This window comes from Apium graveolens, chromosome 8 (genome assembly GCF_009905375.1).
Source record: "Apium graveolens cultivar Ventura chromosome 8, ASM990537v1, whole genome shotgun sequence".
In the NCBI taxonomy this organism is placed as follows: domain Eukaryota; kingdom Viridiplantae; phylum Streptophyta; class Magnoliopsida; order Apiales; family Apiaceae; genus Apium; species Apium graveolens.
Window position 1 is genome coordinate 264,127,102 of NC_133654.1, and position 23,266 is coordinate 264,150,367.

Genomic DNA, 23,266 nt, shown 5'->3' on the forward strand with positions numbered 1-23,266 from the left:
AAAAGGAGAAGCACCGTGAAGTATTTTAGTTGGAAAACGATTGATCAGGTAAGTAGAGGTCAAGATACAATCTCCCCAATATTGTTTAGGGAGATTAGATTGAAAAAGAAGTGCTCTTGATGTTTCCAGCTAGTGTTTGTGCTTACGTTCCACAACACCGTTTTGTTGTGGGGTATGAGCACATGAAGTTTGCTGTGATATACCTTTTTCAAGGAAGAATTTAGCAGTATCATGACTTGAACCTAGTTCCATAGCATTATCTGTCCTAACTGTCTTAACAGTGGCACCAAACTGAGTATTAACCATGGCTATAAAATATTTTATGAAATCAAATGCATTACTCTTGACACTAAGAAGGTGAGTCCATGTTGCTCTTGAAAAATCATCGACAATGGTTTGAAAATATCGATATTTGTTATATGTTTTAATTGGGTAAACATGAATCAACTCAAAACAAGTTTTAGAATGAATAATACTGTTGGGAAAGGGCAATCTTTGTTGCCTTGATTTGGCACAAACATCACAAGTGTTTATAAGATGTGAATCACTAAAATCGACATTACAAAGAGGCAAGGTTTTAAGTTTTGACATTGGTAAATGACCAAGTCTGTGATGCCAAACCACAGCAGTACTATTATTACAATCTGCAGACACAGAAACAACAGAGGATGAAGCAACATGGACAGGTAAGCAAGAGGAGACATGATCAAGGAGATAAAGGCCTCTTTGAGTCTTACCAAGAACCAATGGGTTCCTCAGAGAAGAGCCCTGCAAGATACAAAGATCATGAGTAAAATTGATGATACAGTTCATTTGTTGTGTTAATTTGTTGATAGAAAGGAGATTCGGTTTAAAATGTGGCACATATAACACATTATGAAGAGTAAAGTCAGGTGAAATAGGGACAGTTCTAGAATGTGTAATTTTAAGAATGTGTCCAGTTGGTAAAGACACATTTATAGATGTTGATAAAGGTCTAAAATCAGAAAATAAATCCCTATGGAAACACATATGGTCACTAGCCCCACTGTCAAAAATCCAGTTCATATTATTGGAATCAGAAAAATAAGCAGTGGAGAAAGTGTTACAAGCAAAATTGGCAGTGGATGGTGCAGATGAAGAATCAGATGTCTGAGAATTTTTCAGCAGGCTTAAAAGTTGAGAGTACATCTCTGGAGTAATAGTGACAGAAGAGTTCCCAAGAGTAGTGCAAGATGGTGCTGTATTGCTGGGATTTGCAGGGACTGTTTCATTGAGAGTTCCAATTTGTGAAGAGAAAGTATCCACTTGAGCAGCTCGAGCAAACCTCTTGGGCTTTGTAAATTTGAAATCAGCTGGAAAACCGTGTAATTTGTAACATTTGTCAATCAAATGTCCAGGTTTCTTGCAGTAATTACATGTAAGATTTGTCCTCTTTGAATCGAAATTTGGCCTCTTAACTGATTGAGAGCTTGAATATCTTGATGAACTCACATGTAGTGATGCAGAATCTGATACAAAATCAGCATAACATATATTGATTTAGATACACAATCTTAATGCTCAACATCATACACATGAAACAGTCACAAATCGAGAGAAACTAATTGAAAAACAAAAGGAAAATTGACATAAAACCTAGGTAAGGAAGATCGATTTGATAGAGAATCGGATCATCATAACTTGTGACGAAATCGCTGTGAATCGCAGTACATCTTGCTCTGATACCATGTTAAGTTGTAAATCTATCGATCAGTGTTTGTGCGGAAGCTTATGATGAAACAGAGATCAATCAATAGTTTGAGAGAGAGAGAGAGTCTCATCTTTAATCTTGACAGATTTACAAGAGTGTGTAAAAGTAAAGTTAGTACAAAGAATGAAAGAGTGAGCATCTATATACAGAAGTCTAAAACTCTAAGATCTAACAACTTTGGGCGGGAAATGTACAACCTGTATGTACAGCTGGAAAATCAGAAATGATAAATTAAGTTATATTGCCAACACAACTAGCTTCTATAATAAAATTATTAAGCTCAAAATAAAATTAGAAGGCATGCTGAAAAGTCAAGGAAAATGGAGTCGAATTGGAAGACTAAGAACTGAGTTCTTCTACGTGTATAATATTGCCGTAAATGATGGGGGTCATGTTATTGATTTGAGTTCAAAAATGAAAGATGTATACTAATATCATAACCCTTATAATTTCACATTCCTGATTGTACATGTTTTCACTATTAGTTATATACAAGACAGGTTCCAATTCTGTACTCCAAAGTGTAGTATCCGTGTAGAGGAAGTGCTTCAGAAACAAGTCATGGCTTCATTAAGCTGCATTATTTCCACACTTTTACTGCTATTTCTATGCTTAGTTCTTGTCATCAGGGGATGGTGGGTGAGAGAATCTGATATTAAAGCTCAATCTGGAGCCATTAGAGATCAACAATGGCTAATTATCAATAAGCAAGTAAAGAGATAGATTGTATGTATGTATATCTACAGCAATTGTATTGATTAGAAAGAAGAAGATTCGATGTTCTTTTACATCTATTTCTTATATACAGACTGAGAGAAATGTAAAGTCTCTAACAAACTTTCCCGCCTAAACCTAACTAAGCATTTCTATTTTTAATTTAAATACTGGAATATGCCAATACCCCCCCCCCTTCAAGCTGGACTTCATGGAGGTTCAAACAGAAGACCAAGCTTGAGAGATAGTTATTTGTGTTGACCAGCGGACAAAGGCTTTGTCATGATATCTGTAAGTTGCTGAAAATTTCTAATATGAAAAATCTTGATGAAGCCAGAATTAACAAAATCTCGAACGAAATGGCAATCCATACGAAGATGTTTAGTGCATTCTTGAAAGATCTGATGCTCAGCAATATATTTAGCAGCAATGTTGTCACAATAGAGATTGATAGGTGTTGGAATAGAAATCTCAAGATCAATGAAAAGGCCTTTTAACCAAACAAGTTCACTAGTAGTATAACTCATACTACGGTATTCAGCTTCAGCATTACTCTTAGAAACTGTCTTTTGCTTCTTAGTTTTCCAAGAAATCAAAGAGGAACCAAGAAAAATAGCATAACCAGATAGAGACCGAGCAGAAAAGGGACAAGTACCCCAATCAGCATCACAGTATGCTATTAATTCCAGAGAAATATTTGCCTTATAAAACAAACCAACATTTAAAGCACCTTTCAGATAGCGTAACACATGTTGTGCAGCATTCAAATGAGATTGTGCAGGTGCAGACAGAAACTGAGACAATTGTTGAACAGCACAGGAGATATCAGGTCTGGTGAGGTTCAAGTAAAGTAACTTGCCAACTAACCTTCTGTAAATTTCAGGATCAGAAAGTGTTGGAGTTTCATCAATGCTTAACTGCAAACCTTTTGATAAAGGAAACACAGCAGGAGTACAATTGAGCATATTAGTATCCTTAAGTAAATCAAGGATGTATTTGCGTTGATTAAGTCTGATGCCAGAAGCATCCCTGGAAACTTCAACCCCAAGAAAATATTTTAGATCACCTAAATCCTTGATAGTAAAAGCCTTATGTAAATCAGATTTGATACTCTGAATTGCATCAAAATCATTTCCAGTAAGAAGTAAATCATCCACATAACAAACAATGGCTGTAAAAGAAGTGTCTTGTTGTTTGACAAATAAGGAATAATCTTGAGTAGATTGACTGTAACCCATGTCAATTAAGAATTTAGTCAGCTCAATATTCCATTGCCTGGAAGCCTGTCTTAAGCCATAAATGGATCTTTTTAATTTACAAACGAAGCCTGGAGGAACATCATAGCCAGGAGGAGGTGCCATGTAGATATCCTCGTCAATAAAACCATGAAGAAACGTATTGTTTATATCTAATTGTTGAAGGTGCCAATTGTTTGCAGCAGCTAATGCAATTAAACATCTAACAGTTGTAAACTTGGCCACAAGACTAAAAGTATGCTTGAAATCCTTTCCCTTAATCTGTTTATCCCCTCTTGCCACTAATCTGGCTTTACACCTTTCCACAGAAGCATCAGGGTTAAACTTAGTTTTAAAAACCCAATTTGAACCAATAACATGACCACCAAAAGGTAAAGGTGTCAGATCCCAAGTTTCATTTGCCTCAAGAGCGGCTATCTCTTTTTGCATAGCTTCAACCCATCTAGGGTCCTCTTTGGCTTGCTTATAAGATGAAGGTTCAGAGGTATTTAAAACAGAATTAAGACTTGTCAAATTGTGATGGTCAAGATGAGACAGTGATGGTTCAGAAAACACATTAAAAATGTGTGATGTAATAGGAGAAGCAAGAGAAGTAGACTTGCCAGTGGGAAGAACAAAATCATCAAACTTCTTAGGTAACTGAGAAACTCTAGAAGTTCTTCTAAGTGGAATAATATAAGATGTAGTATGTGGAATGAATATATCAGAAGAAGTAGATGTAGGAGAGTCTGCAGAAGTATTATCAATGACAGGTGGAAGATCAGAAGAAATAGGTGTTATCATTTCGGAATCAAATTCAGAAACAACTGGATTGACCTGAGGTAGAGTAGGGACAATAGGAGAAGAAACAGGAGTTTTGAATGGAAAATAATCTTCCTTAAAAATAACATCTCTACTAAGAAAAACTTGATGAGTTGCAAGATCATATAATTTGTATCCTTTTTGAGCATAAGGATAACCAAGTAAAATGCATCTTCTAGCTTTAGGAGCTAATTTATCTGTTGTTTTGATAGCAGCAAAACATAAACAGCCTATGGTTCTTAGATTCTCATAAGAAGCAGATTTCTTCATTAAAACCTCATAAGGTATTTTCCCACCTAAAACAGAACTAGGCATCAAATTAAAAAGGTAAGTAGCAGCCAAAATACAATCACCCCAGAATTTAGTTGGAAGATTAGCATGAATCCTTATGGCTCTAGCTATATCTAATAAATGCCTATGTTTTCTCTCTACCCTACCATTCTGTTGAGGATTCCCAACAATACTTTTCTGATGCACTATCCCTCTAGAAGCAAAAAGATTAGCACAATTATGTTGTACAATTTCTGTTCCATTATCAGACCTAACAAACTTAACAGAAGTTTGATAATGATTATCAATATAAACCAAGAAGGCCTGAATAATACTAAAAACTTGATCTTTGGTTGTAAGTAAATGAGTCCAAGTGACTCTGGAAAAATCATCCAAGATAGTCAGAAAATATCGACCTCCAGTCAAATTTGGAGTCTGATATGGGCCCCACAAATCTATATGCAATAAATGAAATGATGCAGGAGCAATAGATAGTGAATCATTGAATGGTAATTTGTGATATTTAGCAAGAATACAAAAATCTCAACTGAATTTATCATGAAATTTGTTACAAGAAAACAGATTGGACAAGTGTTTCATTTTCCCTATAGAAGCATGTCCTAATCTTGCATGAAACACATCCAAAGCAGGAATAATATTGGAATTCAAACATTGTTGAGAAATGAGATTACAAGATTGAATTTCAGAAGAAAGAAACTTGTAAAGGCCATTTGATCTTGTACCAACAGCCTTGACAGTATTAGTTGAAAGGTCCTGAAATAGACAGGAATCTTTATCAAATTTAGCAATTAAATTGTTGTTATCCAACAACTTGCCAACTGATAAAAGATTATGATGAAAATATGAAACATACAAAACATTGGTAAGTCGAATGTGAGGAAACAAAGATACTGTTCCAGATTAAGAAACCAGTTTACAAGAACCATCTGGTAAAGCAATTTTAATAGGTTCTTGAAGAATTTGTAAATCATCAAATAAAGACAAGGAAAAAACCATATGATCACTAGCTCCTGTATCAATTATCCATGATGCAAAATTTGCAGAAGAACTAACAGTGGATGCATAGACAATACTTGCAAAGTTGACAGAACTGGAATCATGTTCAGAAATAGACAATCCTGCATTTTGTTGCATCATCTTCATGATTTCTTTGTAGACATGTGAAACCAGCTGAGGATCCATAGATTGAGCAGCGGGAGAAATATGTGAACCAAATGATATATCCAGAGGAGATGCTCCAAGAAGACCAGAAGTATCAGCAACATTAGCTGCAAATTTGGTAGAAACACCAGAATTCTTTCCTTTAAGATTCATATACCATTCTGGAACTCCAGTCAGTTTGAAACATTGATCCGCAGTATGTCCTTCTTTCTTGCAATGATCACATGTCAAATCAAGCTTTGACTTCTTAAAATCCTTCTTATTTAGAAAAGACCTTGGAACAGAAAATGAAGGCTTATTGCTATAAAATGCACTAACATCAGGAACCTTAGATATGTTAATAGTCATACTCTGTTGTTTCTCAGTCTGTTGTAAGATATGGTATGCCTTCAAAACAATTGGTAATGGCTCCATGCTCAACAGATTAGTCTTAACATTGTCATAGTTCTTATTAACACCAACAATCAATTGAATAAGCTTCTTAGTCTCTGCTGCTTCATTAGCTTTCTTCAACAAGTCACAAGTACATTTTGCTAAAGCACCACAATTACAATTAAATTGTCCTTCAAGTACTTGTAACTTGTCCCACACATTCTTAAGTTTTCCATAATATTCAGCAATCGACAGATTATTTTGTTCAATCTTAGACAGACTAGTCTAAAGTTCATACAGCAATGGAGCATTTGATTTACCAAAACGCTCAGAAACATCAAGCCAAAGATCACGAGCAGTAGAAGCAAAGATAAAGCTGTCAGTATTACCTGTTCCATAGAAAATGTAAGCCATGACATCACCATATAATCATTTCTAGTCCATTTGTTGAAATCTGATGATGTAGAATCAGGCATCGGTAATGTTCCATCAATAAAACCGAGTTTATTTTTTGCACCAAGCGCCAATTTCACTCCACGACTCCAGTTTATGAAGTTATCACCATTAAGCAACAAATTCCCTAATTGTTGTCTCGGATTATCACCGGAAGAAAGAAAATATGGACCGTTATAGTTGATTGCAGCATTCTGCAAATTAGTGTTTGTATTCTGATTTTCGGTTTCAGTTATATCTATTTCATAATCAAGAAGGAAATAGAGATTAAAATCATGAGAACAATCAAATTCAGAGAGAGATCCGAGAGAAAGAGAGATAAGGAGAAAGATTCAAGGGAGATAAAGAGATTGTAATTGCTAATCGAAGAGAGAGATAAAGAGATCGTAATTGCTAATTGAAGAAATTAGGGTTTCGATTGATTCGATATCGAAATCAATCAAGAACTCCACAAATCATCAAAGGATAGCTCTGATACCATGAGAGAATCTGATATTAAAGCTCAATCTGGAGCCATTAGAGATCAACAATGGCTAATTATCAATAAGCAAGTATAGAGATAGATTGTATGTATGTATATCTACAGCAATTGTATTGATTAGAAAGAAGAAGATTCGATGTTCTTTTACATCTGTTTCTTATATACAGACTGAGAGAAATGTAAAGTATCTAACAAACTTTCCCGCCTAAACCTAACTAAGCATTTCTATTTTTAATTTAAATACTGGAATATGCCAATAGAAAGTCATCGCACAACCAACTTAACATCAGCAGCCTCTGAACGCGAAAGAGAAGCTCTTGTCAGAACGGGATGGTGAGGAAATCAAATTCCTTTCTATAACACTTCAAAGCAGCAACACTGTAAATGGACTGGCATTCGCTGCAATAAGGAAGGTAGAGTTGTTTCTATATAGATCGAAGGATATTTAGGGGAGGATCGTCAGGAAATCAGGGGATATCCTATCGAGGATGAGCTTGGAAAACTCAATTTCTCTTCTTTCACATTTCTCGAAACACTTGATGTTTCTGACGGTAAGCTTAATGGAAGCATATCTTACCAAATTGGAATGCTTTCAAATCTCAAATACCTTTCACTCTTCAGAAATAATCTAAGTGGTAAGTTACCTTATGACCTTGGAATGCTTTCAAAACTCAAGTATCTCTCTCTGTCTCGAAACAATCTAACTGGCAAGTTACCTTACAAAATTGGAAACTCGGGTTTCTCTCACCCTCGGAAAACAGTCTTACTGGTAAGTTACCTTCTTCCCTGGGTAACCTTACTCACATAGAGTCGATTAGTGTATCTCAAAATCATTTCACCGGGCTCATCCCGTCAGAACTAGGGTATTTCAGAAATTTGGCTTACATAGAACTTTCGGAAAATGATCTCAATGGGTCCATTCCCTTGGAACTAGGAAACCTGAGTAATTTTGGAAGATTTATACCTTCAACAAAACAGACTCACAGGGACAATCCCATCAGCTTTAGGCTCCTTGACCAAACTCAAATATATGAACCTTAGTGTTAATCAATTTAGTGGCTCTTTAGATTTGAAAGATGCTAATCTCAATCATCTCATAACACTTTATGTGTCTTGTAATTCTCTCACCGGCTCCATACCGGTGTTTAAGTGCAATGCTCTACAACACATGTGCCTCAATGGAAATTTACTAAACGGAGAGATTTCAGTTGAACTGGGGAATTCGGATTATTATCTATACTCTTTATTAATAAGCGAAATCATGTATAATTTGGTGCTTAAAGTACCAAAGTACCAAAATACCAAATTTTGGTACTTACCAGACATTTATGTAAGTTACCTGACATAAGTTCACTTCTATTATCTATAAACTTTGTTTTTAATACAAATCGACTTCCATTCTTTGTAAAATTTATTTTACCTAAATCTATTATCTATAAACTTTGTTTTTAATACAAATCGACTTCCATTCTTTGTAAAATTTATTTTTTTTTGCAAAGTACTAAGTAAATTACTAACACGAATTGACTTATATTCTCTGCAAACTTTATTTATTTATAAATTATATTAAAAATTTATTAAATTACGTTAAATTAAGTAAAATAACATATATTTACTTTTATTTTGAAAAATTACTAACGGCAAAGTAAACTATTAACACGAATTGACTTTTATTCTCTGTAAACTTTATTTTCTATTAGTTAGGGTCAATCCTAGTGTCAGTTTACTTTTAAATTGGATAATATTATTTTAAAAATAATTAAGTAATAGCAAATGACTTTAGTAACATTTATTAACTTTTAAACTGAAAATTATTGATTTAACGATCGTATTTGTTACTGTCCATCACAACATTTATTTACTTAAAATTAAAAAACATATATTAACAATAACAAATTTATGCGTTGTATTTAGATTATATTAAGTAATATTAAATTAAGTTTAATAACATCTATTTACTTTTAATTTGTAAATTAATTTATATCGATAATTAGGTAATATTAAATAAACTATATTGAAAAAGCTAATTATAAGATAATTATCAAATAATATTAATTAATATTAAATTATCTAAAGAACAGATATTTGGTTCGTAAGATAGAGATACAATTCGTTTCACAAAAATAAAACTAATATGTTAGATTTATATATCAAGTAAAACAATGCAAAACTAGAATTATAGTGGAAAATTTCATAACTGATTCGATTCTTTTTAACCACATAACTATTTTTGCAAGTACCAATTTAATATTTGATATTAATATATTAATTTTAATTTGTGTTTCGCACAGATTATGAATAATTCTCTACAAATATTAATTCGATATTTTTAGTCTCGGACCCGTGTTTCGCACGGGTCATCAATAACTCCCTATGTCCCTAAATACTTTTGTTTTTTTGTGTTGAACACGTTTGCCTATGCACACTTTTGATTGTTAATATCTTTATCTTCGTATTAGTATTAAAAATAAAAACTTTATTGTATTAAAGTACTCATAAATACGAATGCAACAAGATCACTCATTACTATATTTGATCTTATAAATTAGACATAAATTAGTAGTCAATCGTTTACCATGAATAGTGTAAAAAGTCAAAACATGAGATATTTTTTGGGACGGAGGGAGTATCAACTATCTATACTAATAAGCGAAACCATGTTTAGGTCCCAAATCTTGGTACTCACTAAAAAATTATACAATTATTTTTAAAATTTTATGTAATAAAATCTCAACTGACAAAAATTAAGTTCTACTCCCTGTAATCCTTCAATTTTTATTTGTTGCTGAACATCCAAACATCGGTTTACTTTAAAATAATCGTATTTGTAAGTTAAAATGTCAAATTTGTATAAGTAAATAATTAGGTGCATGCATAACTAGAACTATACGCTGAAATTTTAGAATTACACTTAACTTCGACTTTTTTAACTACATATTTTAACAACATTTTATCTATTATATTTAGATCTGTATTTTACACGGATTATGAGTTTCGGTTTTAAGCAAATAAAAATGTGATATTATTTTTTTTAATTTCGGACCCCGGTGATATTTTTTCGGTACGTACAATACTTTTCGCTACGATTGACAACAACAAATACAACCAATACCAATATCAATATCAACAACAAATATTTAAATTAATAATGGGGGTGGGAGGACTCGAACCCGAGTACCTCCTTAAACCGAGATCCAATACCATGTTAAGTAACCAATCGCTCTAAAATCTTAAGATGGTAGAGGAAGGACCGAACATGATCTTATACTCATTAACAAGGACATCATAAAAGCAACAAATAATTTTGACACTAGATACTGCATAGGAACTGGCGGCTATGGTAGTGTGTCCGAAGCTAGGTTGCCAAAAGGAAACACTGTTGCACTTAAGAAACTTCACCGCTTGGAAGCTGAGAACCCAAATTTTGACAGAAGCTTTAGGAACGAGGTGCATGTCTTGTCAAACGTAAGACACAAGAACATAGTGAAGCTCTATGGTTTCTGCTTGCACAACCGATGCATGTTTCTAATCTATGAGTACATGGTTGTCAAACAATTGTATGATCAAAATACAAATTTAAGTAAACCTTGTTCTCTCTTATGGTCTCAGTGGTAAACTAAACAGCAATACTGGGACAGTTATCTTGTTTGAGAAATGCTACATCCACAGAAAAGGATACAGAATAGTGTACAAAATGAGTTGGTAAGGTGATGTGTACTTATAATTAATACTTTGTCGCCACTTAACTCACTTTTTCTTGGTTCCATTAAAATTTTATATATATTTACTTAAGAAAATTGGAAATTTTGGGGCTCTTGAGTATAGGGGTTCCTAGGCACAAGTCTTGCTCGTGTATAGTCTGGGCCTCCCGTGATGGTAGAGGCAGAAACTCTTAATTTGCTGCCGCAAGAGAAGGAGAGCTCTTTTAAGAACAAGCTAGTGAGGAAATTAAGCATCCTTGCTTCAAATCTGCATTTCTGGTTAAACACCTTGTTGTTCCTCTCAATCCATATAATCTGGTATACAAATTCTACAAAGGACATTCCATTAAGCTTCTTATACATCTTCTTCATATTTTCAACAACACTCCAACCTCCAACTATTTTACTTTTTATAGATCTTATACATCTTCAACAACACTCCAACCTCTAGCTTCATCTTCTTATGCATCTTATGTCTTTGGGCTTCTCAATAGCCTATAGTGATTCAAGTGTTTCCACATTTCATAATGTTTCTTAAAAATTTCACGAATTCTCACTTTATATTAAAATGAAATGTTGCTAAAATCCAAGAGCCTGCAATTATTGATTAAGAATTTCTTGCTCAGGGACACTGGGTAAATTCTCAGAAACAACCTTCTAAATTAGTATAATTGACTGACATATTATAAGAACAATAAGAATTCCAGAACTATTAAAGCATAAACAATTGATTATTCAGAATAAGTGGTTGATACACTGTGGTTTACCAAAGTGCAGTACAAAGAAAATATTAATACTACACAATATAAATGAAGAAGTGGTTTGTGTAACAAAGCATGGCTTCCTTGTGCTGCATTATTTACACACTCTTACTCCTCTATTTGTTTGCTTAGCTCTGGCTGACAACACAACGAATTCATCGTCATCATTTTATAACAGCAAAAGAAAAGCTCTTGTCAGTACGGGATGGTGGGGGAATCATATTCTATTTGATTCAAACCAGCAGCACTACAGTTGGTATGGCATTCACTGTGAGGAAGGTAGAGTCGTTTCTATACAGATCAATTATTTCACAGTACATGATGGTGGGGGAAATTATTATTTGACACATTATAAGATAGGAGAGGAGCTTGGAAAACTCAACTTCTCATCCTTCCCAGACCTCCAAACACTTGATCTTTCCGACTGTGAGCTTAATGGAAGCATACCTTACCAAATCTTTCCGTGGCTGAAGCCTAAAATCGTTCAGGCCATACATTTTTTCAGTTTTAGGCAAAAGTTTGCAACAGCTTTTTTTTTGTTAAAAGGTGTCTGGGCTAACTTAGGCGCACCTCGACTAATCTCAGAGACGACTAACAGTAAGAAAAACTCATGTTCTCCATTTTAGTTCTATTTACTTGTCAGAATACTAGTGTCATCAACAAAAGACTCTCCAAAATCTCAATATATAGAGCTATGGACAACTATACAGACAACTCATAATCCTGCACAAAATCCTGTAACATTAAATCTCAATATATTACAGGATCTTACTCCAAAATCCTGTAATATTAAATCAAGATTTTAATAACTTCAACAATATTTAAGATTTCAAAAGGTCTTCAAAAATGTTGGATATTTAATCTGAAATTTAATAAATATTCTAAATTCTTGTCATATTCAAAAACTTATTTGATTCGGAAGGATTTCATAAACTCATGTATTTATTGTTCTATACTTTTTAAAATCTAACATACATCCAAGGAAAAATAATAGGTCTGAATCAAACTTCGCTTCAATTATTCCAAACTCTATCTAGATCGTTCAGAAACAATTAACCACAGTTTTTTTGAAAATCGAAAAATTGCCAGATGTACAGCAGAACTAAAAGCCTATGATTATTGAACCTTTTCTTTTGCAGTATACTAAAAGCCTATGATTATTGTACAGCACTCGTCGTTGCAGTTCATGTCCAACTCTTTGCATTTCATAGAACAGCCCGCAAATTGCTTATTAACTCCGATTGCAGACACTGAAACCAAAAAGATCATTACTATAGTGTACACATATTATGAAGCAGCATGATAAAAACCAAAGCCTATACTGAAGTGTGTGAATTACATAAATCTGGCGATGAAAATTGATTACAAGGAGAAGCCTATACTCAGGTGCACCATTTTTGCTCTAGTTTCTTCTCAATTATAAATCTGAAGATGAAAATTGATTGTAGAAAATTGTTTTCTACAATATATTCTGCGAATACATTATATACTTCTAGCTATGCATGATTTTTGGACAGCTGTACATAGTGACAAAGCAATTAATCATCCACAGTCATCTATACTTATCTGCTAACTAACTTTTGATGGATATGCATTTCCTTGCTAGAGATAGCTGCAATCTTTGACTGCAACATTTGTTTTTGGATGATGTAAAAACTACAAGCTATAAGAAAACCTAAAAAGTATCCAGAAAATAAGCATTTATCATCGATATATGGTTCAGTTTATATAGGCATTTGACAAATGGATATCAGCAGAAAAAAAAACAAATTTATTTGGGAGGAGACGCATCTAGGGAATATGCATTATCGAAAAGCGATTTAATAGTCAGTATTACTTATAATAATCGATATAATTTAATTAATGGTGTATTTTATAATAAATTATTAAGCATTAAATATATTATGGTAAAATACGAATAAATATAAAAAATTTCATACACGATAAATATTTAATAATTAAAAGTCAAAGTGGAAAACTCAAAGATTGAAGTGTAATTCAAGTCTCACGCTTGCGGAAGTGTTTTGCTTCAAGTTCCTGAGAAACATTTCGTTATTTATGATCATCAAATTCTAGGAACTCATCCTCATATTAGTTATATATATATATATATATATATCTTATCGAAAGAAAAAAGAACACATTTCAAAAGAGATGAAAATATATCTGCAATTTTAAACAGAAGACATTTTCTCCGAAAGAAATATATCTGCAATTTGTCATATACTTTTAATGTGTCGAAATTTAACATCCACTCAAGTTTCACAAAATTCATTCAAGTTTAACATAAAATCCAAGTCCAACACAGATGAAAATAAAATCTAAGGCACTACAGGACTTCCCAACTAATTTTTTTTTATTAATTTTACCAAAATCCCCATCAAATAAGAAAAAATCTAAAATTATTTAAGACGAAAACTATCGAACCAAAACCTAATTATACTTAAAAAATAAAAACAACCTAGTTATACTTAAAAATATAAAAAGGCATAACATAGTTAAGTATAATTAAAATATATTAAATACTATGAAAACGTGATAAATTATTTACAACATATTTGATAAAATTTCATAATACTCTTTTCAAAAACTCCATTAAAATCTACTTACTCATGAGTCATGATGCATTGCCGTGATTGAGTATGATCCACTTTTACAAATTTGTCCAAGAGTATTACGTAAATTTTATAAATAAAAATAAATTATCTATAAAAACAAGTCATTGAAGGTGCAGCTCGATCTCTTTTGGAGCAATTTCTTCATTGTTTACTGCAACAAATTCATAAATAGAGATATATTAGAAAATGAAAATCAATATTTTCAAAAAATATAAAATCTCTAATCAAGGTGAAGAACTAAAAAATATTGGATACCAAATTTCAAGAAGGATATTCTTATGAAATATATTTTAAAAATTTTGTATCACCGTAGAATTGTCGACTAATCTTTCTAGATCAATTGTACTTGATCTATCTATTACTAAGAAGTGTAAATTAAAAACCGTTGTGAACCATAAAATTTCAGTTTGATTCGATCTTTTGTGAAATTCACAAAAAAGTAGTAAAATGTTGTTTAAACATTAAACCAAACTGAAACTCAAAGTTAAATAAAATAACTAACATATTTTTTTAATATATACATACATGATTTCGATCAGGATTAGATTTTCCTGCACTCTCTAAATAAAATTGTAGAATTTATATTATAAAAATCATTGTATGCAATAACTTACCGATTCGACTTGAAAAAATATCCACATCTTGAACGATTAGACTAATAAGGCGAAGGCGAATGAAAAAAAAAGAATTTAGGAAGAAATAGCAAACAACATAGCACGATATGATATTTCTGGGGACGATAAAATTGATAAATGGTTGAAGAGTTAAACTTATATGTGAATCAAATCTAATTTTTTGACAAAAAATGTGAGAGGAGAGTTTTGGATAGAGAAACAGATTGGGAAAATAATGATGGTACAAACTTAAGATATTTGGAAATGAGATAAAAAGAAAAGATTTATAGAAATTAACGGCAAATTGAGAAAAAGGAAAAAAAGAACAAGAAACGTCGCGGCATAGAATTAATGTTAGTGGCATTGCTAAAACAAGCGGCTTTTTAATATAGCGACATGTGTCCTACTCCTTAATAATATATATTGACACGTAAAAGTTAATAATATGTGCTCGACTAGTAAAATTAACCGTTTGTTGAATTTTACACATTTTTCTTGAATGCTACCGCAACCAAATGAAAAACTATAAATTTTAGTATTTTATATATTATTCTATATTTTAAGAAAATTATTTAATAATTATTTATTATTAAATTAAATAATTACAATATTTAAAATTATTAGTTATTAAAATTATAAAATTTCAAAAATATTATCTAAAAATGCTAGAGTCCCATAACTTCAATTTGGTTGTAGTTAAAGAAAAATGTATAAAATTCTATAATAGATTACTTTACTTTACTTCTAGAGCATATATTAGAGTATGTTTTTAATATTTATTACAACAATTCAAATGACACCATTAAGATTAATGTTCACAACTAGACGTGGAAAAATGGGTCTGAATCCGAAGAACCGAACGAAATTCATGAAACCGAGATCTGATATGAGATCTGAATTATACAATCCGATAGTTATCCGAAAAATAATTTAAACCGATCCGAAAAATACCCGAACAAAAAATTTAACCGAAAATGATCCGAAATACAAGATCTGATTATAACTTGGAACGGATTAAAACTGAATAATATATTACCAGAACCGAATAGACCCGAAATAAGTAAAATTTATACTTTAAAAAATTTTATATTTATGATAACATACTTATTTAATTATTTTCTTTTGTAAAAATACATTATATTATATTAAAAATACTAAATTAAATAAAAAAAATATTTTTAAATCTCAAAAATTGAAAATATAAATAAGTTATGATCCAAAAATATCTGAACCGAATTTAATCCGAACAGAATTTTGTCCGATCTTAATCCGAATTTTATCCGATTTTAATCCGAATTAGACCCGAACTGAATCGCATCCGATCCGATCCAAATGGTATTCAAATATATCATAATCTGAAAGTAGATTTGGTCCGAAATTAATCCGATCCGATCCGAAATCGAACCGATTATCCGAATTGCCAGGTCTATTCACAACCATATATTCGTTCATTTAAGTGACCAGTTTCATATAAGCTCTAACATCATGAGCTGAAAGTCTGAATTTAAAGTGTTATACGGACTGAACTACACAATGATGCTATACATATCCCCTTGGATATTTTGTCCATTAGGAAGAGGAATGACAAATTATTAAAAAGAAAATTGGTTTTAAGTAGTAAAACTTAATGCTTCATCTGTGAATTGTGATAACCAGTATTGCACAGTGACAACGGACGAAAAAGGCACAAGCGTAGTGATGAACTATACCAAGCAAGACGATTAGCAGAATAAGTGTAATCCATATCACAAGTTCCTTGGCAATGAAAGAAAAACTCTTGTTCACCCTATGTTCCAATCCTTTTTCAAAACAAAACCAAACGAATTTAATTAAAGAAGTTCTCATTCGATGCTGAAAGTTTACTACGAAAGAAAGGACTATTATGACCGCCATTTGTGTTCTAGATTACGAACTAGCATAATAACCCGTGCGAGTCGCACGAGTCATTTTTCTAGCAATATTTCGTAATGCATAGGGTATGATTTTTGAATATCAGTTTGTGCACGTTTTGTTACAGAATAAAATGTATAGTCCTCCATAATTTATTTGAAGTGCATGAAAAATATCACTCAAAAAACTTATACTAAATAATTGTTTAATCCGTTGAGTGATAAAAAATTGTGCAGTGTTTACAGTTTTTTCTTTTTAGGATCTGATGATTCTAATCATGATAGATATTTTGGGTACACGTGATATTTAATTTAAAGATATGTCGGTGATAATTATAATTTTTGTAAGTCCAATATTTATGTGTAAGGGTAATTGAAACTTATTGTAGTTGGAATCGACAATATCTTCGTCCAATTTCAGTGATCTCGTATTAAAGTATCGAAACAAGTTTGTCATATTCATGATAGTGATGTGTAGATAAAAATATATGTATGTCAAATGAGATATATGTATTTTAGAATATGTTACAGTGTTGGTCGTGTTGATATATGTGAGACATAGATTATTTTCTAGTATAGAAATTAATATAGCGTTATTTTAATCATTGTCGACTTTTATTCATGAATGATTTCAATCTTTTTTTATATACTAATTCAATAATAATGTTTATTCAGTTCTGAGCCTTTTATCTGATCAGATTGGTTAGAGACTACATCGATATCAACTAGATTCATAACTTCTGCATGCATCTTCGAAATTTGGGTGATCAACAAATTTTGTGACTGACTCATGTCAAATTTCATATATGGTAAGTCCACGGAATCACCCATGTTTGTTCAAGTTAGTAAATTTGATACATATTCGATACTGAATTGATCTTATAAAAAATATCAGGCACGTTTAATTAATTGATAGAAAACATTCCGTCTTATTGGTCAGATGTTTTCATCAGACTCATAATTCAAAATGACCGAAATTACGTAGTGAATCCGTTCACATAACCAAATGATGAATATTATTCAAAAAAAAGGGCGGAATTCATATTTCAAATTAAGCTGAATTATTTCAAGTATTTTTAATACACAAGTTGGGTCAAATTACGATTTTGAATTTTTCTGAAGTACACTGACTCTTTATAGTAATGATATATATATATATATATAATTCTATTTTCATTAAATTTTAAAAAAATATACAGGGATTTGTAGATTTTCATTTATATAAAACATGTTTGAAACATATTTTTAAATTTAATTTATTAAAATTAACTCTATCAAATAATCCAATATTGATGTGTTAAAGTTAAATAAAATATCTCAATATTAAATGATACTCACATATTATATGTATAGTGAAAAACACAAGTTGTAATTTGGTGTAGTGGTTCAAGGATATATTTTGGAATGAGCATATCCGGGTTCAATTCTCATTAACTATATTTTTTTTAAAGATTATAAATAAATGGGTAAATCTGTCATTTCACGAGAATAAAATATCCCACTAATATTATAGCCATGTTGGGTTATATATAGGTAATTTTTTTAAAAAATATAGGGATTTTTAGATTTTCATTTATATAAAACAGGTTTGAAGCATATTTATATACATAGAAATTATTTATAATTAGGGTAATGATTTGTTAATGTATTATGTTTAAACTTATATTTAAATATTATTTTTTAAAATTAACTCCATAAATAATCCAATATTTATGTGTAAAAGTTAAATAAAATGTCCCAATATTAAATGATACTCACATATTATATGTATAGTAAAAAATACAAGTTGTAATTTGGTGTAATGGTTCAAGGATATATTGTGGAATGACCATATTCAGTTTCAATTTCCATTAATTATATTTTTTTTAAAGGATAATAAACAAATGGGCATATCCGTCATTCCACGCGAATAAAATATCTCACTAGTATTACAACTATGTTGGGCTATTATATATAGAAGAGATTAATGAAATATGAGATATTGGCTACTATACATAGGGACCATTTCACTCCTACCCTGATCTCTATCTATCTTGTGAGCTTACTTAGTTGAATTATAATTATTCAATTACATAAATAAGAAGATAAAGTAGGTGTTTTGATAATATTATGTGATATTTAATTCATTTTTAAAAAAGCATTAAAATAGTTCAGAAATATTGGATTACTAATATTTTAAAATATTTTCTTCATAAAAAAGGATTAAGATAGTTCAGTCATACCGAACTCATTAATATTTTAAATATTTTTTTCATAAAAATTTTTATCTTTATGTGAGTGATGATAAGTAAATAGCATATTTTGGGGTTTCATAAGTTTAATTACTACGGGATATTTTTCACTCATCTATACTATAATAGTAGGAATGTAGTTTGGTTAACCCCTCATTTTGGTTATCCCTTTCCATCACGACCGTTGGATGTTCTTCATCAAATAATCAGAGCCGTTAAATCCAAATAAATACTAAAAAAGTACACTCCACAAGTTTTCAGGTTCAAATCCCGTCAACAACAAATATTTATATTATTATTTATAAAGATACATATAAGTTCTCACGTTCGAATCATGTTAACAACAAACATTTATATTATTTATAAATATATATATATATATATATATATATATAAGTTTTGAGATTCGAATCTCACTCACTAACAACAAACATCTACATTATTATTTATTTATGAATAAGATCTAATCAATCATATACTATTTGTACTATTTGACCTAACTTGAAATTATAATTATCTAATCATTATTTAGTATTTAAATATTTATATAGAATTTTAATAAAATTATATGAAATAGAATTAAAAATATATAAATATTAACCAAGACCCGTGCATCGCACAGGCTGTAAGCTCGTTTATATGTAATACAAAAGAAGCTAATCTGAGGTTTCGATCCAGTCACAAACTTGAATAGTTACTTTCATGTTTCTAAACTGAAAGGATAAGATTATAAACAACTTAAGATATAAACTAGTGTTACAGTTAACTAAATAAATTGTATCTCAACCGGGTCAGAAAACCCTAAATACACCTACCATCGTTCTCTACAATTTCACTTACACCCCCTGCTTAATTACACACACAATCAGATACATATGATACGAGAAACGAAAGGAGCGTAACAGATCGATACTTACCTGAATAATACTACTAATTGATCGGAGGAACACGATCTGATCGGAAAGTCTGCCGGAAATGGAAGAGATCAAGTCGGGTATTATCCAATCTAATTTCGCTTCTTCAGCTTGATTGGTTTGTCAACTATAGTGCTATAGCCTATACATACACGGCGAATATGTCTTTATTTTTGTTTATTATATTTGAAATAGGATCAAATTATCTTATTCAACATTAAAAGAAAGGTTGGATTGAAGTCACACAACACACTTTATCAGTCTTGTCTTTTGACATGCTTTGATAGTCTTTGTTGTTTCGTCTGAGATCGGTCACTGTTTATTCTATCTTTACTTGTTCATTAAATTACTCTCGTAGTCTCAAATGGCCAACGATCGTGATCCCATAGAGGAAATGGAGGAGGGTATGGCGATGATTAGTTTAGAGGGAAAAGAAGAAGGGGGACTAGCTTATGAGGAGAATGAAGCCGATTTATCTGATATAGACGTGCGTTGGTGTTTAGTGGGGAGGTTTCTTACAGAATCTTCAATCGATTTCCAGGCCATGCAGCATAAGATGGCATCGCTTTGGAGACCAGGGAGAGGCATGTACGTGAAGGAGCTCGAAAGGAATCGATACATATTTCAGTTCTATCATGAAGTGGACATAACCAGGGTTATTGAGGGCAGTCCTTGGACGTTCGGGCGATTCCAGTTGGTGTTTGTTCAACTGAAAGAAGGAGATAATCCGCGGACCATCAATATTGATAGAATTGATTTGTGGATTCAGCTTCATGATATACATTCTGGTTTCATGTCTCTGAAAGTGGTGACGGATATCGGGAATTACATCGAAAAATTTGTTGACTCTGACACGAATAATTTTGTTGGTGCATAGAGGGACTATCTTAGAATCAGAGTCTCTATTGACTTGAACAAACCATTATAGAGGCGCATGAAGCTTAAGAAAGGTGAGGCAACCTGGTGTTGGGTTAATTTCAAATACAAAGGGGTACCTACGTTCTGTTTCATCTACGGTATGATTGGGCATAGTAAAAAGTTTTGCGAAAGAATTTTTGATACTCCTGCAGATAAGATAGTAAAGCCTTATGGGGTGTGGATGAAGGCGGAACCTAGAAGGAGGTACCAGGAAACTGGTGCAAAAGGGTAGTTAGTAGCGAGGAGGGGAGGATTCCCAACGAGGAGGTGGTTACCGAGAATGTCTTAGTTGATGAGAATAACCCCGTAAAATCAGGAGCCAATGTAAATCTTGACCCTACTAAAAAAATGGTAGTTAGTAGCGATAGGGACGGTGAAGGCGGATTCATAGGAGAGACTACTGGCAATAGGAGTGTTGCGGAATTTTTGAAAAATACTGCAGAGAGGGAATTTAAGGAGTTAAATGAGGAGAGTGAGCTGGACATCGTGGACAGGAAAAGGATTCGAATTGAAGAGCCCAACCAATACGGCCCAATTAGAAAAATAGATGAGAAGGATAAAGATATGATAGACACAAACAATGTAGGAGTTTTACCGCCAAAAAACGGATTGTCGGCGGGTGCTGCCTTGCAACCCTGCCAATCATTATGAGTACTCTGAGTTGGAACTGCCAAGGGATGGGGCTACCTTGTAAGATGCAGTTCCTAATTGACATTGTCCGTCAAGAGAAGCCAAGTTTTATATTTCTTTGTGAAACGATCGCTAATAAATCAAAAATGGAGTGGGTAGGTAATAAGTTAGGTTATGATGGTGTCTTTGTGGTAGAAGCGGGGGTCTTGCGTTGCTCTGGAAGGAGAAGGATCAAGCTGAATTATTAAGCTTCTCACAGCACTATATTAACGTAAAAGTGCAGATAGATGACATGCAGGCCTGGCGTTTGACTGGAGTTTATGGTGAGCCAAATAGATCTTTTCGAAGAAATACATGGGACTTACTCCGTACTCTCTCCAGAGATGTTAACTTACCTTGGTGCGTTATAGGAGACCTAAACAATGTACTATCACCGGAAGACAAATCTGGTGGTATGCAGTATCCAAACTGGCTTATAGAAGGTTTCAATGAAGCCATTCAAGATGCAGGTCTGAGGGATATGGAGATAATAGGGCATCAGTTCACATGGGAAAAAGGTAGAGACATAACCGAGTGGATGGAAGTTAGGTTGGATAGAGCTCTTGTAACAGAAAATTGGGTGACGGTCTTCCCTATGGCCAGACTATACAATCTAGAAGGGTCAACTTCTGATCATAGTGCTATTTTCTTGGCAGTCAGCACAAAAATTCATGGTAACAGTATTTTTCGATTCAAGTTTGAAAATGCATGGTTGGTGGACCCGATGTGTGAACAGATAATGAAGGATGGTTGGGGAGGTGATGAAGGGTTGAATGTTCAACAGAAAGTAGCAGCTTGTAGTGAGAAACTAGCAGTATGGGGGAAAGAGGTGACCGGGAATTTTAGTGGGCGTATTAAGAAATGCAAAGAAATTCTGAAACGATATAGAAGGGGTAGAGATGATCACTCGAGGGCTCAATATGCAGAAGCTAAGAAATAATTGGTGACCATATTTAATCAGCGAGAAACTTTCTGGAGACAAAGGTCAAAACAAGTTTGGTTGCAAGCGGGGGATAAAAACAGTCAATATTTTCACAAGTTTGCAAGCAAGCATAGGAGAAACAATCAAATTCTTAATCTGAAGGACGAAGAAGGGCAATGGGTGGATTGGGAGAATGGTCTTTCTGAACTGATGTCAAGATATTTTAACCAACTGTTCCAGGCGTCTAAGTCAAGTTGGCAGGAAGTTATCAAAAATATTCACGAAACAATAACGGTGGAACAAAATGAAGAGTTGTTAAAACCAGTAGAGGAGGGCGAAGTGAAGACAACATTATTTTAAATGCACCCTGATAAAGCTCCAGGGCCAGATGGGATGACGCCGGCCTTTTTTCAAAAGCACTGGAAGATTGTGGGAAAGGACGTGGTTCAGATGGTGAGAAAATTCTTTACCACGGGCGAGATTAGCAGGGATTTAAATGCTACAAATATTGTTTTGATTCCGAAGAAGAAAGGGCCTACAATGATGAGTGAGTTAAGACCCATCTCCTTGTGCAATGTCCAAGTTAAAATCATTACAAAGGTGCTAGCAAATCGGCTAAAGAAAACGCTAGACTCGGTTATTTCCGAGAACCAAAGTGTGTTTATGTCAGGGAGACCTATATCAGATAATATAATGGTATCTTATGAAGTCATGCACTACTTGAAAAGAAAGCGAAGGGGTAAAGACGGGTACATGGCGCTAAAAGTC

General features: G+C 32.7%; 1 long non-coding RNA gene across 1 annotated transcript; it reads right to left on the reverse strand.

Annotated features, from left to right (window-relative positions):
• Positions 1–12,720: 12,720 nt before the first annotated feature.
• LOC141678277 (uncharacterized) lies at positions 12,721–15,168 on the reverse strand. Its single transcript, XR_012557676.1, has 3 exons — positions 14,956–15,168; positions 14,334–14,492; positions 12,721–12,973 (listed from the first exon to the last, which is right to left on the reverse strand). It is a non-coding gene; the product is annotated as an uncharacterized LOC141678277 (long non-coding RNA).
• Positions 15,169–23,266: the final 8,098 nt, after the last annotated feature.